Genomic DNA, 18,727 nt, shown 5'->3' on the forward strand with positions numbered 1-18,727 from the left:
CTTCTCATTCTGTAGGTTTCTTGGTTCTAAACTGACACTGATACTAAAGCAAAACATGGCCAGGTAAGGTTCTAAATAGTTTCAAGTGACTCTGGACAACACAGACCACAATAAAAAGAACAATTTCTTAATTTTCTCCATACCAAATTTCTCAAGCATGATCCTCTACCACTTTCGTTAGAACACAAAATGTAGTTTTTAAAAATAGAGGTACTGGCCTTCCTTTTGATCTACACAAAGTTATCTATGCACTGTGGATTGAAACCTGCATTTTAAATAAGCATTGCAGCTTAATTTTACTCACATTTGAGAAATGATGTGTTCTTTAGATAGCACCTATTTTACCAGAAGGAATTGTGAACAAGCACATCCTTCAGAAACTTTCTTTGGAAATGAGCATATATTTTAGGATAACACAGCTTATTCTAGGTGCAGAAAATTTACCAATATGGCTACCTGTGGATCCGGCCGTGGATAGGTACCCGGCATGAAGTAAACATAAGATATGCCATCTGCTCCTGAGATGAGTTTCTGCAAAATTCAGCCTAATTGAGATATTTCATATTAGATCGTCTCATCAATGTGAGATTCCCAATAAGAGATGGATTCCTATGCTACAGTTATAGGAAATATTCTAGTTGAAAACTGGCTAACTTTTTGGTTCTTTGTGGAGCTTGATGCCATCCCTGCCCTGGAGGTGATGTACCTCTGAATAAGAGTATGGCTTCTAAGATGGGTTCCCAAGCTTTTTTACTTTCCAGGGCATCCTGAGAATAGGCTAATGTCATCTCCTTGGGCTTGTTGTTTCCTTGCAACTGCAAAGAGGTTAGCAAGAAATACATTTAATTATTGCTATTCAGTTCCAGCAAATGGTGAGAGGTCATCAGTAATAGAAACAAAGAAATTTTCATTTTGTAAAAAATATCCAATTTACCAGTATGTTTATTTCTATCTATCTAATTATGTTTATTTCTATCTTTTATAATAGTAAAAGAGGAAATACTGCAAAACCAGAAAACTAATTTATACAGAAAAACACCTTGAAATACTTGGTCATCTTACACTGAGCATTCTTATGGAATATTTGTTTGAAATTTTAAGTTTTTTTTTTTTTTTTTTTTTTTTTTTAGGATGATGCACATAGGTGTGGGGTTTGGGTACTGATTAGTTGAATGTGAATCAGTAAATGCAATATTCATATAGAAGAAGCTTGAGGAGTATTCCTCCCCTCCTCCTCTCTCTTAGAATTCATAAACAAAATGAGGGAAATTAGTAAGCAAATTCCGAGTACGTTAAGGTTATACTGAGTGTTTAGATTGCAAATAAGAATAATGGAGTGGAAGGAAAATGTTCAAGAACTGTATGATTTACTTCAGTTGGAAGTCTCTAAAACTTTATTTAATTTCATAGTCCTCAATGAGAAAGAGAAAATAGCACTTATTAATTCTTTCTATATTTTTCCAAACCTAAGACTGATTTTTACATTTAAATGTGAGATTTATATGTATATGCCTTTGAAGATTCTGCTAATATGCATATACCTTGCTCTTGAGCTAGATTCTTGAAAATTATGTTTCATAATTGAGGTTACTGAGTACATAGAATAATTTAGTGCCAAAGTCATGAAAAAAAAATGTATTGTTCAATCTTCACTAATCCAAAATGCATGACTATGCTCAAGTGCAGTAGGGCGCGCTTGGAATACAATTAAACTGAAAGCTGATGAAATTCACAAGGCAAATCAAGGTGAAGCAATCTGTATTTTCCTGAAATCTTCAGTTTTGTTTTTATTCCTCCTTTCTTTAACACTAAGCACAGTTTTAAAGATCTATTATTCTCATCAATCATTTCTTTCCAGGCACTCTGTGCTGGCCTGATGGGGAAACATCCCTGATTATGGTTTCTCATCTTTCTTCACTGCCTCCTGTATCCCAACACCATAATCATAAGCCATCTGTTCTCCACAGAGGAACCTGCTCTTCACCCATCCACCTGCCCTCAGCCTCGTCCCCATGTCTGTATTTTCTGCTCATTTTTCACTGCTCTGTCTTTCCTCCATTACTTCCAGGCCTGTTGTATTCAAACACACAGAGGTACATCCTCTGCCCTGTAAGCACCCTTCCTTTATGTCTTTCTTCTTCTGTTTCATCTCAGTCAAAATATTTGTATATGCCATCTTTCCTGCCTTCTTCAAGTATTATGGTTCTCTACTGTGGTTTCCATTATTTCCATTTTACTGAAAATGTTAAGGTCTGTAAACAAGTCTGGATGGTGCCTGGCATTTTGCCAGGGGGAGTGGTTTGTGAGTTGGAGCCAGCGAGCCATTAAGTGTGGAGATTTCTTATTGGTTGACTGCTGTATCTAGTTTATGCTAATTAAGATAAGCTGTGTGGAATGTATAAATACCTCTGTTGTCTTACAATAAACGGCTCCCATTCCTGCTGTATCAATCTACACAAGTTCCTCATCACCCTCCCCCCCCCCCCAGTTAGTTTGCTGCAGCCAGACTGCGGCAAAAATAATTCAAATTCAAAATTGACCAATGTAATCTAAATCAAAGGGTCTTTCCCCATCCCCCTTCCTCTGTTTGGTAGTGCTGTACACCTGCCCACCTTGTCACAACCACATGATTCCTGTTCCTCCATTTATCACTTTGTGTGCCCTGAAGGGAGTTTTTTTTTTTTTTTTTTTTTTGTTTAAATTCTTTTAAGGCAATTGTGATAGTTTCTGGAGGAGTGACTGTTTCCTTGGAATACTGATGATTTGTCATCGTTTCTCCTGTCTTATGTTCAGATACTCCCTAATATATTACATCCATCTGATCTCTCTATTTCTGAAATTTCTGTTTATGTTTGGAGCATACCACCTTGAAAGCACCCAACCTCCTGTGAAATTCTCCTTTATATCCTCCAGTAAAAATTCATTCTCCACCCTAAATTCAATTCAAAAACCTAAATCTCATCCTACTCTCCATGTAGTCCATGCTGCTCACTTTTTCTCCAGTTCTATATGAAAGAAAACAGGATCCTTGCCTTCTAGGTTTGGTTTGTTTCACTTACCATAAGTGAAGAAAGATGAGAAACCATAATCAGGGATGTTTCCCCATCAGCCATGGACTGTTTTCAGTTCCTAACTCCCCTCCCCCACAATGTTTTCCTGCTAGTTTAATTTAATGTATTATTTTCTTTGTGCTCGATTTCCATATTATTTGTGTCAATTAAAAAAAAAAAACAGTTGACAAAACAGCAAGATAAAATCACCACAACAAAAATCTTGCCAGCTACTTCTCAGTTTAGGGAGAGATTATAAGTTTGTTTGGTACAGTTTTATTTGCCCTGGGAAGAATGGTTTCATAAACTTGTATTGGTTGTACTGATGTAATATAAGTAGGTATTCATTGCTCTGGGGAAAAAGTAATAATAACAGTTAAAAGTACTCACCATTCCTATTATCCCTAATTTCAGAGAATAGGCCATTTGACAAGAAGAGGAAAAATATGATTAGAAGCCCATGTACCACTTGGGGCAAAGAGATCAAGATATCAAGCCTGTATTTTGTGTTCTCAACGTTATTACAACATCTCTGATTGATTAATTTGATTAACGTGATGCTGATTTAGGTTTTCTCTCAGAAAAGGAGATAGAGAGTCTAGCCACTTGGGTTTCCCTAGGACTGAAGACTTTCCAGGATGCAGGATGTTTAATGCTAAAACAAACAAACAAACATTTTAGGCAAACTAAAATCAGTTGGTAACAATGTCAGGGATACTTATCAGGGGGAAGAGCAAATCTGGCCTATATTTTCCCCACGTTTTTTTTTTTTTCTTGGTGCATTATAGTTGTATGTAACGGTGGGGTTTGTTTTTACATGTTTGTACATAAATGTAATACAGTAATAGAGTTTGGCCAATTTCACTCCATTGCAATTTCCGCCGCCCCCCCTCCTATTCTTGCCCTCTGGATCCTTTCCTGTACTGATCTTTCTTTGATTTTCATGAGATCCCCTAAACCTTTCTTTTTGTTTTTCCTCTCCAGTTTCCACGTATGAAAGAAAACAGGATCCTTGCCTTCTAGGTTTGGTTTGTTTCACATACCATAATGCTCTCAAGTTCCGTTCATTTTCCTGAAAATGAATAATTTCATTTTTCTTTATAGCTGAGTAGAAGTCCAATGTATATATAGACTACATTTTCTTTATTCACTCATCCATTGATGGACATCTGGGCTGGTTCCATGTTTGACTATTATGAACTGTGCTGCTGTAAACATGGGTATGCATGTACCACTCTAGTGTGATGAGTTTGATGCTTTAGAATAAATACTGAGGAGTGGTATAATTGGGTCATATGGTGGTTCCATGCCTAGCTTTTTGAGATACCTCATTACTTATTTCCGTAGTAGTTGTACTAGGGGTCCTGTTGTTTTCTTTTAGTATTTAGAATTAATTAATGAACATATATAGGTCTGGAAACCAAGGAATGAAAGAAGGATGACTGTATTACTACCACTCACAAAGGATGAGGGACTTTTTGTCTTCTGTCCTTATAATTCTGGACTCTACAAGGTTAGAGATCCTGGTCTCTGAAGAATACTTTCTCTTTCTAGAATCAACAACAAATTTTCCATCAAACTATGATCTTGCTGACTGCCCTTATATTTGTATTACTTATCTCTATGGACAAGTAGGAGACAAGGATAGTCAGCATCTTCATGGGGATAATTTTTACCAATCAGAAGAAGGAACTAGAACTGTAGTTAAACAATACAGGCAGGTAGGAATAACTGGAACTCAGGTGATGGACTTGGATGTCTCTTGCCTAATTGTATCATGAATGGACAGAAGAACAATCTGTGCCTGAAAAGTATATGATGACTACTGGATCAGATCACTTAGGAATGAGGTTATAGATCACATTACCAGGTAAGTTAGGAAGAACTAACAAAATGATGGCTAATGATGAAAGGAATTTATAACACATAGTGGGGAAGAAGACAATGTGTACCAGTTGCAGAACTAAGACCAATTTCATAAATGGAGGCCAGAGCTCATCTCACTAGTAAGTATCCAGTCAGAGTGAGAGAGGTAAGAGAACCATGGAGGAGCTTCTCTTGAAGGTATTTGAAAAAGTAGATTGGCACAGTGTAAGGGTAGACTACTGTGGTCATAGGGTGGACCACTGATCTCCAAGAGACAACCTGCCCAAAGGAGTGCAGTTAACTGACAACCTGCAGGATCCATCAGTCATATTGGAACCATGATCTTCCGGGGAATTCCCATTCAGCAACTGAGCATTCTGTGAATACTAGGGAATGACTATTTTGGCCTAACGTGAAACTTCTCTGTGGGCTATTCTTATTGGGTTAACGTAGGCTTTTTCAAGTTGCCCAATAGTCAGCAATCTTCCTTCCTTGCCTCTCTTTTCAGACGTGTTAGGTCTGCATTGTGGTCTGAAAGGTTTTCCTAACTAATCTTGATTTCCTCTAATCTTATTTTTTCTCAAGCAATACCTTTATTCATTCTTTTGTATTTCTAATCCTGTATTTGCATCTGCTTTCTTGATGATAAAAATTGACCAGTATCCCAAAAATTTTCTAAATCTACACCTGTTCTATAATATAACAAAAGCTCAAATTCTCCTGAACAGGATTAATAATCCATGTTAATGTCATAATCTTCTTCTTCTTCTTCTTCTTCTTATTATTATTATTATTATTATTATTATTATTATTATTATTGCCTGCTGGTTCAGTTGTGTAACTGAAATATGTAACTGAAAATGCAATGTGGCCTGTCACAGTTCAATGAGACAAGTGTGTACCCTTCTGACTCCATTTACTTCTTGGGAAATAAAACCACTGACCTACTGATTCCAAAGTTGTAGTGACAAAATGATGAGAACTTTTACTACAGATTAATATTTTGAGTAAGAGTGAGAGGAACTACTCTTATTTTTATCCAGTGACTTCTGGACCCAGGATATTAGACATCTCATTTTGTTGGCACTGTAATTGAATCTTCAGAAGGCTATTATACCATAGTGTCAGGTCAGCTCAATGAATTTTACTGGTATATGCCCATTGATAAAGTTTGTGCTGAAATGAGTTCCTTAGGCAGAAACAGTGCTGTGTAGAATAACCTAATGACAAATAGGATTTTTTTTTTAAAAAAAGCAAAAATGGTATTTTTCTTGGAAATGTAGAAAGAAAATGCATATACAGAATAGTGTTTTTTTTTTTTTTTTTTTGCTAGAACAAAATGCTTCTTGATCCATAGAGGAATGTTGGTTTCTGATGTAGGCAGGCTGGAAACTCAGAAACGTGAAGCCTTGGTAAGTGGAAGTACACAAAAGTTGGTGAAAATAAAATCTCTATCCTTACTGCTCATTACCCATGAACACCCTGCCAAGTATGGAGTGTCTGTGGACAGAGGGTGACTGGCATCCACAGAATGGTTATATGGTCTATTTGCCTATTTAGTTCTTTTTTTTTTGTTGTTGTTGATGTTACTTATTAGTGAGTGTTTATTTATTTATAAATATTTTTTACTTGTTGATGAATCTTTATTTTTTATTTATTTATATGTGATGCTAAGATTCGAACCCAGTGCCTCACACGTTAGGCAAGTGCTCTACCACTGAGCTACAACTCTAGCCCACTAGTGAGTATTTATATGTTATAAATATGCTTAAAATCTGTGTCCATTCACAGTGGCCATATATCTTATTCCCAAAATTTCTTGGCATAAATATTCTAATTTGTGTTCCTTCCAAATTTTGACATCTAGCCAAAGCATTACCATTGCCCTTGAATCAATTAAGGTTTAAACATTAGAAAATTTTTTTCAGGCAAAATTAAAAATCAGAAGCCCTATTCCTCATCTGCCATTTTTTTTTTAAACCAGGGATTGAACCCAGGAGTGATTAACCACTGAGCCATATCCCTAGCCATATCCCTAGTTGCTGAGGCTGGTTTTGAACTCAAAATACCTCTGGAGGCTGGGATTACAGGTTTGTGTCACCATGCCTGGTTTATTTATGTCCTGCCTATTGAGTGCATTTTATTTGCCAGTGTCTTTCACGGTTACCCCTGACATGGGGTTGTAGTATTACACATCTTTACTTTCAGGTGGGGCAGGAGTTTGTGCAGAAATATCTTCATAACTTTTTTTCTTCTTCATTCAACTGGACATAGTGAATTTCTCACAAGATGATTTGTAGATTGAAAAAAGAGGAGAAGTAGCTCTAGTAGGAGTTATGAGTCTGAATCATTTGCTTTTTTTTTTTTCTGCCTGAGGACCTGCTCAATCTTGATGTCATTTATAGTACTTTTTCCTAATGAGGGATTATTGCTTTGCCCACACAACTTCACATCTTGGGAGTTAGACAACTCTCAGTTCATCATAATCATCTCAGACAGTATAGGCTAATGGTCACACATTCAACCTATATGGTTTCACTGACAATATGAAAAGGACACTTCTGCTGTGGTTTACCTGTAAGAGCTGGCCTAAGATTCCATACACCATCCTTATCTGACACAGGCACTTTGAACACTGCTGGATTTACTGAGTCATATTACCCAAGAGGCAGAGCAACATGCACAGAAGCCTGGAACTGTGGCAGAGCTATCTTTTACTTTGGGTCCTCTCAAAAATGACAGCTTTACATGCTTCTCAGGAAATGGTCTTGAGATAAACTATGTGATGCCTCTAGATGACAAAGAAGCCACAGGGCCTCTCTCGCTTTTCATTTTAAGGGCTATTTATACAACATACCCCAGAACACTAGATGCCTAGAAATGTCACTGAGATTTCCAATCTCTGAATTTTAGTGGGAGTCCCTTCCCACCTTCTGACTCACATGTGCCATCATCAAGGTTTCTATTTCTGCTTACCAGCTCATCAGGAAGGTACGATCAGTGTGATATCATTGTAATAGCCGAGCTTCATATCTATGGGATGGAGAGGTCATCATAGTGACTGAAAACTAAAATATGACCATGTATGTTGTTTTAGTCAGCTTTTTCGCCACTGTGACTTGAAGACCTAACTAGAACAACTGTAGAGGAGAAAAAGTTCATTTGAGGGCTCATGGTTTCAGAGGTCTTAGTCCATAGAAATGCCAGCTCCATTTCTTGGGGCTTGAGATGAGGCAGAATATCAAGCAGAGAGGGAGGCTGCACTCTCCAGATACAAAATATATACCCCATAGCCATGCCCCCAGTTAACCACTTCCTCCAGCCACACCCCACCTGCCTTGAATTACCAACAGATAATTCCATCAGGGATTAATTCACTGATTAGGTCAAGGCTAAGACCCAATCATTTCTCCTCTGAACCTTCTTGCATTGTCCCCCCCCCCCTGCTTTTGGGGGGACAACTTATATCCAAACCAAAACATAAGTCATTTTTCTTTTAGTGTAAAACCTAAGGTAACCAATTTAACAAAGTAAAAGGTTCGTTTTGGCTCACTGTTTTTGAGGTTCTGGTCCAGGATTGGATGGACTAATTGCTTTGGATGGACTTATTGATGGGGGAAGCACATAATATAGCAAAATTCTTTACCTCATGACTGGGAAGTGATAGAAAGAGGAAGGGAGTGGGCTCCATTATCCACTTTAAGGATACACCCCCCAGTGACCTAAAAAACCTCTGAGCAGACCTCTTAAAGGTTCTTCTACTTTCCAAGAGTGCTATACTGGGACCAAGCCTTGACCACATGGACCTTTGAGAGATACTTTAGATCCAAATTATAGTAATGACAGAAGAATACAGAGTTGAAAGTAAACCATTCCTGGTGATCTTTGCCAGCAAATAAAGGGAAAACTGTTTGCCCTTCTCTAGAATAGTCACTGAAAGTAGAGTAGACTCTAAAGTAGAGTAGACTCTAAAGTAGACTCCACTGAAAGCAGAGTCACAATCCATTTAGATTTATCATAATTCAGAGCCATTCCACTTCTAGAGGATTCTAATCGGCCTTTCTTAATCTAATAGCCCTCACTTCATGGACTGGGGATTCTGCCAATTGTTAAATATGTCTATTTCAAATCTACTTTCTGGACTGGAGAAATTACTATGGAATAGGTAGAAGACATAATACAGCCACTATCAGACACACGTGAACCAAAACTTTATCCCTTGACTTCCATAAGCCTTCCATAGTGTGAATTTTTGCCCCCCAAACTAGATTTGGTTTAGAGCCAGAGTCCAACAATTCCTTGATGTTTCTGTCCCCCCCGCCCCAGGGCATATTAACTTTGCTCAATATCCATAGCCCTTCTGAGAAAAGCTAGGAAGAAATATTATGAGATGTATTTTGGTAATGTAGGAAGATTCCTCCCCAAGAAAATCCAGCCCTTCTTGCATTCCGGGGATTTGTGTTTGTAAACTGGCTCAAGTCTTGGAATTTGAGGAGCCAGGACTCTACTGAGGTGGCCTAAGTTAAATTTCTGTTCATTGTTCTGAGAGCTGTTCTGATTATTCAAATAAAATACTACTTTTATAGGCTGTTCATATATTTCAGACCTAAGATCACCATAATCAATAAGATTATGCTGTTCACACTAATCTGTTTTCCATTATGATAACTTAACTTTGACTTTGGAAAGAAGACCTGAAAATTGGTCTTTAGTACAATGAGATTGTATCATCCCACATTGAATTCAGGTAACAAATTATAACAGTAGCATTTTCCATTGTTACTGCTGGCCTCTAGAGAATAGTTATTAGAGGTCTGCAGAGATGTTGGCATGTTCCTCATTAGTGTACTTCTCAAAGCCTTGATAAAGGAGATGTACTCTGGACCTTCCTTGAGTGCATAATTAGAAGATGGGTAAAGAGGTCATACATACTGAAGTCACAACAGTCCCATTTTCCTAAACACTTGATAACTTTTGCCACAGAATTTCAAGGTAACTGCCTGAGTTTCTAGAGTCATAGATCATCTTTGGTTCCAAATTCAGTTCAAGCAGTCAAAACCACAGAACCACTTCAAGCTACTTCAGTTACCATATTAAATAAAGAACTTATGGTTAATCTCACCATATCACCAGATTTGTCCTTGTATCTAACTGATTTGTCCTTCTCTTCCAATACTAAAACCTTAGAATCCATTACAGTGAACGTCCTTAGGTTTTAGTTGATTTGTAGTGGCATAACCTTGCAATTAGCATGTGTACTACTTGCTCCCAGGTCATATTTAGTGCCCAATTCCCTAGATTCTTAGATAGTTATAGGTCAGGAATAAAATTTCCCTGCAAGGCAGTTATTGTGGAAAGGTCATTATGGTTTCTTTAGGCAAGAGAAGTCTGATCTCCTTAGTTCTATGGCAAAAGCAGCACAGTAGAATTGGGTGGTTCAAGGCCTCTGGCTTCTCTGGAACATGCTCATATGCTCTCATTATGATTAACATGGGTCTCATTTTTCCCCCCAAATCAATTCTGTACCTTAACATAAGAGAATATGTGACTCTAAATTATATGTAAATTATAATTTAGCTTCCTGTAGGGTTGGTTTTATGGCATTTTTAAAAAAGTCTGAACCCTTCAGCTATAGGACATAAGGATTTTTGCTTGTTTTTTTTTTTACCAAGAAATGCAGGGATTCATTCCCTAGGCTTAAGCTGGGAATTTAAAACTATAAACTCAAATTATTTTCTTTTTTCAGGTTTAATAGTGTACAACTAATCCCTGTCTAAAGATAGTTTACTTTTGATTTGTCAACTTTAATATGGTGTGAAAGAATATTCACGTAATTATTCCATTTTTGCTTTTAGTAATATCAAATAAATTACACGAGATTTTCAACATGTTACATAATCAGCATTGTGTTAGATTACTTTGCCCAACTCTAGACTAGTGTATGTGTTCTGAGCATAGTTGAGGTGGGCCAAGCTAAACATGAATTTAGGTTAGTTATGTCACATACATTTTTGACTTAAGCATATCTTCCAGTTATTGGAAAATGGATTTAGTAGGGTATCATCCCACTACATGTCCATAAACTTGGAAGCACGAACCAGCCCCCACATTGATTTTAAGTAAGATTTCCATTAAAAACCTAGCTTCCTGTAGACACTTGACTCCAGATGATGAAAGTGAACCTTTTTCTCACTGCAATCAAAATTACATGACCAAGTATGAGTATGAAATGAACTCTGTCAGAAAACAAAGGTAGTGTTGATGGGAGAGGGTAGGAATGAAAAAAAAATCCAGCCACCCTGTTGAATATATGATTCAAAGTTGAATATTAGATCCTTATTTATAAGATTCTTCCATGAGAAAAATACAACTAGTATGAGGTAGGCTAGACTCTAGGAGAGAGGGAAAAGATAGAAGGACAAGGGAGAAGAGAATATAAGGAAGCAATGTGCTTAAATGATTGAGAAAAAAAGAGAACAAGAAGACAAAATTGCCAAGTAACTAGTCTGGAAGCAAAGACATATGCTCTGTCTAGTGTTCCCTACGCCCTCCCCAAATGCCTCAGATTTAATTATAAGAAGCAGACTAAATGGAAAACTTACAATAGAGAAGAATTACATTTCAGCACCTCCCTCTGTTTTGTTTAGAGCTGTACCTGATAACAATAAAGCTGACAATCTTACGTCCACTAATGTTTAGGTACAGATGGAAAGAATTATTCACGTTTAAAAGACGTTCTAAGATTTGAAAGAGAAACGGTGCTAGGTCATATATGCTTAGATAAAAACTTATTCTATCCTGAAATAAAACTGAATTTTTATTTTCTGCTACCATTTGAGCAATCAGTAATCATATTACTTTATTTTGTTAATCATTGTTTTCTCTCTATTTTCACTTTTATATTGGAATGGCATCTATGTTAATTTCTGGGAGGGATCCCACTAAACCGTTTGTCACATGTCACAAGATTTCTAAATACCAAAAGTCAGGAAGTTGTTTTCTCATTGACAATCTGATGAATATCACTTAAGACTTATATCTAGGACAGATTTCAGGGATTTATCATAACTCGAGTTATAAGACACTGGGGGCCTCCTACAAAATATCCCAGGATTGACAAATGCTAATCAAGCCTCCTGCCACTCCCCAAACTTTGAGCAGTTGCTATGGAATCTTAGACTAGAGCTTTCTCAAATATTGAGTAGACTTAAATTGGATGAGCTGAGTAACAGAAGCATCTGGCTTTAACTTTTGTTTTTCTGAAGTTTTACCAGAGGGATTTTTATAATGACTCCGTTTAACCTCATTTTCATTTGTCAGTGTCAGTCTCTTCTGTAGGAGTCTGAAGTTTACCTTCTGTGACCTGCTGGTTGTTAGGCAAAGCTAAAAATATAAGAATACCTTTCAGATTTTCAAGAAATAAACCCTAAACATATGCTCTTAAAAATGCTGAAATTCCCATCTTGCTCAACACACTCACCCAGATAAATTCAGTGCCATTATAAAGTTTTTTAAGCTTTAATATGTTGCCACTTCAAACGTTCTTTGCCATACTTTTATATTGCGGACAACTGTAAAGGGACTTTAATTTGGTAGGCAATGGAACAGTAATATGTCATAATGTACTGTAATGATAAAATTATATGAAAGATAATTTCATCTTTTCTGTGGATTGAGAAATTCCTTGGAGCTTTAAAAAGACTCTAATTTGCCCATCAACATCCATTCTTTTCTTGTATAGCACTGGAATTTTCAATGAACCACATGACGACCAGTTTCTATTATGCTTAAATGTGGCCATATAAATTAGTCCTTATGAAGATATATCACTTAAAAGAAAGGAGATGTATTTCTTTTGGCCTCTTCCTTTATCCTGTTGCCAAGGATGCAGACAGGGTGCTGAGGTATCTTTGAACCTGTAACTGCACCAGGAATGCAAGAAGAGCAACGAGAAAAATTGGAACTTCTGGGACCACTTGTAACATGACCACTACTATCATACATTTATAGTTTGGATCTGCAAGGTCCTCCAAAGGTCTGTGTGTTAAAGGCTTAGTCCACAGGTTGGTGCTATTGAAACGTGGTGAAAACTCTTGAGGTTGAAGCCTTGTGGGTCATCTTCAGGTCACTGGGACACTCTCTTCGAGAGGATGGTAGAACTCCAAAACCTCCTCTTTCTCTTTTTTCTTTGCTTCCTGACCATAGAGCAAGGGTTTTGTTCTATCACACTCTACTCACCATGATGGGATGCCTCACCATAGGCTGCTTCACTACAGGCCAATTGGAGCCAATTGAATGGGGCCAATTGACCATGGACTTATATCCCCCAAACTGTGAGCTCACATAAACATTTCCTCTTTGTAATTTGGTTTATATCAGGGGTTTTATTATTGGTATTATTATTTCTTTTTCTTATTCTTTATCTTATGTACTTGCTATAATAGAAAACTAACACTGATATCTGAGCCATTTTTCAATTTTAATACAAGGAATAGCAGCTGAATTTATATCATAACTAATTAAATCTGGCTTTAAACATGTAAATAACTTTTCTTTAGCATAGAGGGTCCCCTGAGAAGAATAATATAATATAGAAATATGATATCTTTAATACAAAAAAAAAGATCTCTGATGGCATTTCCTTTCCCCATTTTAACTTGGTGGACCTCAGTTTGATGAATATGACAATGTAGAGTGTTCACTAATTTTGTTCAGTTTTCCAAGTTTTCTGTGTGGTATTCCTGATAACAATAACCACAGATATGATAAACTGATCTGCCATGTATAATTTCCTCATATAACTGTTTCCCAAAATTCTTCAGTCTCCTTCTACCTTCATACTTGCTATAATCCATGTCTCTTTTAATATTATTTTTCCAATATTTTCTTTAACTTGACTTCATATGGCTCATTTAAATAGACACTGGTATGACTTGGAGTAGATAGTATTTTCCAAAATAAATGCATTGAAACACACACACTCACACACAAAATTAAACTACAACAAAATGTTTATTGTCTGGGAAAGACCCCAAGCCTAAGACCTTATCTTTACTTATTTAAAGAGATCAGTTAAATTAGAGGTTTGTTTAAAACACCACTTGCAAGAAATAAAGACTCTATTTTTGGCATAATCAGTTGAGAGGGAAAATATTTCTACATGATTAAACATCATGTACTGCTGCATGAACCCTAAATTAATTTAGGAATGCCTAGAAAATGCTTCTCTTTGATTTTTTTCAATATATAAGAGAGTAAGGGTCAGAAAACTTGTTAGTGGTAGGGTAGAGTGTCAGCTATATTCCAGCTCCAGTAGTTAGTATAGTTTTTCTGCTCCTATATAGTCCATCTTCCTGAAAGTAGATGGGAAGAGAGCCAAATACCTCAATGAGCAGTTCTTGCTAGGTGTTACAATTTCTAAAGTTTTTGCTTTTGAATAGATATTAAATAATTTTAAAAAGTAACTTCAGCCAACTGATTTGTGATCCTGAGGGTTAAAAACACATCATCATAGCATAAGGCTGAAATGAATATCAGGTGCAAACTGGTTAAGCTTGAATGGACATTTAACCTTGGGCATGCAAATAATAAGAATCATTAAAGAACAAGATGAAAAGAGAGTGGGTCATTTTACAAGCAAATCTCTATTTCTTTAATTTGAATTGTTTCTGATTACAGAGCACTTTGCAAACCTTTGAGTATTTTCTGTTTGGAAACTAAGAACAAAATGATGTGTTTCTGTTGAAATGGTGTGTAAATGCACTGCCTACAAAAGTGAAGGCATAAGAGGGCTGTCCATATAAAAGAACATAGTGTGGGCAGATGTTATTGGAGCTTCCCAACAGGGCTTCTTTTATACACTAGGTCATGAAGAAAGGGCTGATAATTTATTGGTGTACATTTGTCATTAACAGAAACCTCTGAGTGGTTTAAGATATATAGTACATCATGTAAATGTTTTTAGTTGTAATTGAAACTCCTGCATATTCTCTCTCTCTCTCTCTCTCTCTCTCTCTCTCTCTCTCTCTCTCTCTCTCTCTCACACACACACACACACACACACACACACACACCAAAAACCAAACCAAAACAAAAGAAAACCCACCACCACCATCACAAAAAAAACCTGGTATTTTTTCCCATAGTGCTTTCCAAAGAAGTTTAATTTGTTCAGGTTTCTGTTAAGCACTTGATATTATGCAGTCTCTACACAAGGAACTTAAGAACTTTTCTTCTCTGTTTTCATTCTAAAATTCATCTGGATTTACAGAGCACCATGATGCATTCCTGCTTTAAAGATTAGACTCTGTGCCAGACAGCTGCATATTCATCATAATATATTTATTTTGCTCTTAACTCACAGGTATACCTCATTGCCCATCCATAAGGGTTGCCAAGTCATTGAGCTCTTACCAGTGAAATGTAGGAGAAGAGGGTTATCCACCTTTTTCAGTTGGTCCCTAAGAGTCAACTGAGGGATCCTCCCTGCTTTCCTTCTTTCCCTGCCAGTCAAGTGGGTTCAGAAAACTCAGTCTGATGACTAGAAGATTACAGAACTACAGAATGTAGAGTCTCTGTCTAGAATGACTTTGTGGAGCAAATCTTCCCTTTTCTTCCACTGACTAGATTTACATTATGCTAATCCACTGATATTTTGAGGCTATCCCTAAAGTAATGCATTGTATATGATGAAAGGTATCAGTGGCATGATAAGTTTAAGCTGAAACAGAACTAGAGACTACCTAAGCCAGGCATGTACCTGACAGATCTTCATGCAGTCCCTGCAATACATCGCCACCTTCTTGCTGCACACAAAAAGAACATCATAGAGCAGTACCCTCTTTCTCCATTGTCTGCTTCAGCACTTTAGGACCAACATATTCTCCCCAGGATAAATTCTCAAGACTTCAAGAAAAAAGGCAAAAGTCTTAATAAAAGAACCTAAAATCTATTTTACAAATGAAAAACAACCAAGACAGAGTTTAAATGATTTGCTTAAAAGCACTTATTTACTTAATCACTAAATCAGGACTCTAAATCCTCTAACACATGGTCCAAGTGATTTGTGTTCGCAGTCATTAGAAGCAGCTCTCTTCTGAAGTATATTAAGATGATTATGAGTCACAGAGTTGAAGGAACTATTTTTTTGACTATAGGCAAGTGAATACTATGGCTGATTAAAACTGGTTTAAAATCCTAAAATACTTCTCCATTGAGAAGGAAAGAGTCTCTTCTTGAAATGGGTTATCCCTTTGTTCGTTGCTTGACCAATAGACTGTAGCCAAGGAGACTTCTAAGATTAGGTCTTAAAAATCCTCCAAGCTGCCCCTACCTTCTTTTGCAATCCTCTGTCTGGGAACTCTGGTTCTCTATAAGCAGTTTGACTGCCCTGGGACTGTCAACTGACATGGTCTTGTATAGACTCTCTAGTCAATCATGCCTTCATTGCAAGCTTTCCAGCTTTCCTGTTGTGTAACAGACATTTGAGTGAAGCTGTTTTGGACTCCCCAGTTCAGCTGAAAGCTACAAGTTTACCTCAGTTGGAGTTACATAGGGTAGAATTCTCCAGTGGATCCTCGCTTGAACCTTTGACCCAGGAAATCATATGATAGGATAAAACTGGTGGTTATATGAAGCAACGAAGTTTTGTGTAATTGTTTCACAGTATGACAGATAAATATTCTCTATTGTATGGTATAGTGGTTAAAGCATGCAAAGGAGTCAGGCTGCATAGTTTCAAATCCTGGTTCCACCATTTATTAGTTGTATGGTCTTAAACAAATTTCTTAACTATTGTGTGTCGCAGCTGCCAGCTTGTAAAATTTGGATAAAAATAATATCTACCCAATAGGATAACTATGGTTGACAAGAATTAATTGATATGGAATGTTTCCAACACAAAGAAAAAATGATTTATGTCTGAGGTGCAATACAATGATTACACATTGTAGGCATATATTGAAATGTCACACCATGACCCATAAATATGTGCAATTACTATGTCAATTATATTTTTTGAGATTCCAATTTTATATTGGGGATTAAGGGAACTGACATATTCTTAGAACGCTGTCTGACATAGTAAATAATATATAATAATTAAATAATATTAAATAATTAACTTAATTCTTTATTCATTATTTGCTCACCATAATCCTTCCTTCCTCTGGTTGCTTCAGTAGGCTGCTAATGTATTAGTTTACCAACTATAACAACTTGGCTAAGTTAGAACTTCTTTTCCCACAATCTATTTTTGCATGGTTTTAGGTTGAAGCTGGACAGAAGTAGAACTTCTGCAGTGTTTGAAAGGCAAGAGGGAAGCAGTAGGCATTTCTTTATGTATCAGTTTCCTCAGGTAAAGATTTCCACAAACTTAATGACTCAAAAATGTATTTTTTCACATTCTGGAGGTCAGAAATTCAAAATCAGTTTGAGCAAAATTGATGTATGAACAGGACCATGTGACCTCTGAGGCTCTTCGCCTTACCTCTTCTAGCTGCAGAACACAGCAGTCCTTCCTCTCTGAAGTCCTCATGCTGCTGTGGTGTCAGAGAGCTTGTGGTTGGCAGGTAGACATCTCTCACTCTCTAGTGTTAGCTTAAATTACAGTAACAATTTGGCCAGGCAACCTCAGAATCTTAGGTCCTCTTCAGCCATATTATGAGAAGTATAGGGCCAAGAGTGATGTAGGGGATAATTACGATCATGTTCTGTAGATCAGATATTGGGTGCTACCAATGTTTGTTTGAAGAGGTATGTTAATTTAAAACTACTTCAGTAATGCAGAGAACAAAGGAAAAAGCATAAAGATTACCTTGCCCCCACAACTCAGAAAAAAAATCATTTTAACCTCAGGTGCATGTCACTCAAAATAATGAATAGGTAACTAGAAAAAAGATGAATAAACAAAAGGATAAATTCATAAATGTGCAAAAGTAATTTTATTTACCTGAAGGGCAAGTAGGCTTGGAATAAAACTTGTGTTTATGTATTTTTAAGTTCAGAAATTTTTAGAATTTCACTGACTTCTGGCTATGAGTATTTTTTCCCATTTTTAATGACTTTTTCCCTGTGGGATAACAGAAGAACTTTCTCTTGATCTTTGAAGTAACAAAGTTTAGCTAGAATATGTTTACACAGATAATTCTACATTTATTTTTCTTGTTTTGCGGGGTGCCCATTTGACTTACATATTTGGTTCTTTTTTTCAGGAAATTCTTATTTAGACCTCAAGGTATACCTAGATTGGTTTGCTATTGCTCTTCATATGCATTGTGTTTTAGTTAATTATTTTAATCCCCTTTTCGACTTCTGCATTTGTTGACATTATATTATCTCTTTCTCTGCATATTAATAGACTTTCAGCCATATCAATTCTGTTCACTGCTGATTCTAAAATTTGGCTAGTTCTAAAATTTTATGCTATTTCTTTAATCATTTACGTAGTTGTCATCTTCCCCTTGAGTTAATGGCTTTGTTGGATTCTTATTCATAGTCTACTCTTCCATGACTGAATGCACTTTGGGAAAATTTTCTTTATCTTCAATAATATCTTCTTCTACATAGAGTTCTTTATTTGTCATTTCATGGTTTCTTCTTTTCTTCTCTTCTTCCTTCTCTCCCTCTAATATGTTTATCTATTCTTTCTTGGTTGATTTTTGTGTCCCCTTTCATCCCCAGCTTGCTCATGTTTAAATGCGCAGCTTTATCAGACAGTCTCAATATTTTGGTGGTTGAATTATTTTGGGCAGACTTAACATTTTATATATGACTGATTTAACTTCAAAGACCAAGGACCGACCGTGTTTTAT

General features: G+C 36.6%; 1 pseudogene; it reads right to left on the reverse strand.

The window, feature by feature from the left end:
* Positions 1–13,578: 13,578 nt before the first annotated feature.
* Positions 13,579–13,658, reverse strand: LOC143384097 (small nucleolar RNA SNORD116; annotated as a pseudogene).
* Positions 13,659–18,727: the final 5,069 nt, after the last annotated feature.

This window comes from Callospermophilus lateralis, chromosome 1, assembly GCF_048772815.1.
Source record: "Callospermophilus lateralis isolate mCalLat2 chromosome 1, mCalLat2.hap1, whole genome shotgun sequence".
Classification (NCBI taxonomy): Eukaryota; Metazoa; Chordata; class Mammalia; order Rodentia; family Sciuridae; genus Callospermophilus; species Callospermophilus lateralis.